This window comes from Poecilia reticulata, linkage group LG11 (assembly GCF_000633615.1).
Source record: "Poecilia reticulata strain Guanapo linkage group LG11, Guppy_female_1.0+MT, whole genome shotgun sequence".
In the NCBI taxonomy this organism is placed as follows: domain Eukaryota; kingdom Metazoa; phylum Chordata; class Actinopteri; order Cyprinodontiformes; family Poeciliidae; genus Poecilia; species Poecilia reticulata.
In genome coordinates this window covers 13831531-13832154 of record NC_024341.1, presented here as the reverse complement: position 1 = coordinate 13832154, position 624 = coordinate 13831531, and positions in this window count along the sequence as shown.

Here is a 624-nt window from a genome sequence, read left to right as displayed (position 1 = left end):
CTCAGTCTATTTTCCTTTATCACCATCGCCATAACTTATTCATAGCAGTGTTCTTATTCATAGCCTTTACTTGACTGAAACACATCAGACGTAACGACTTCTCTCTTGGTCTGGCGTTCTCCGCCTTAATGCGTTTTAGTGGGGCGAGGGAGAAAGCAGCCAGACATCTATCTTTGCAAACAGATGGCTTAAATGCATGTTAACTTTAGCGGCAGTAAAAAGGTCTCGCCTTAATCTACACAGTGTCTGTCCGTTGGGGGAAGACTCAAGCACTTCCAGGACTTCTGAGTCACTGACCACAAAAAGGCCTTAATTGAAAATGACCTCAGACTGGGGTAAAAGAGGAAGAGGCTCAGCTGAAAGAAAAATACACTTCCTGCATGTTTTGTGTGACCTTTCTAATGAGAAAATGATCAAAGTTTATTTTATTTCGTTTTTTAAGTTATTGGTGTGCTAAATAATAGTTTGGATGTTGTCAAAAGTTATCTATCACAATGCCCATTTCCGAGCTAGAGAATGTCTGTCAATCTCCATCCATCCATCCATCCATCCATCCATCCATCCATCCATCCATCCATCCATCCATCCATCCATCCATCCATCCATCCATCCATCCATCCATCC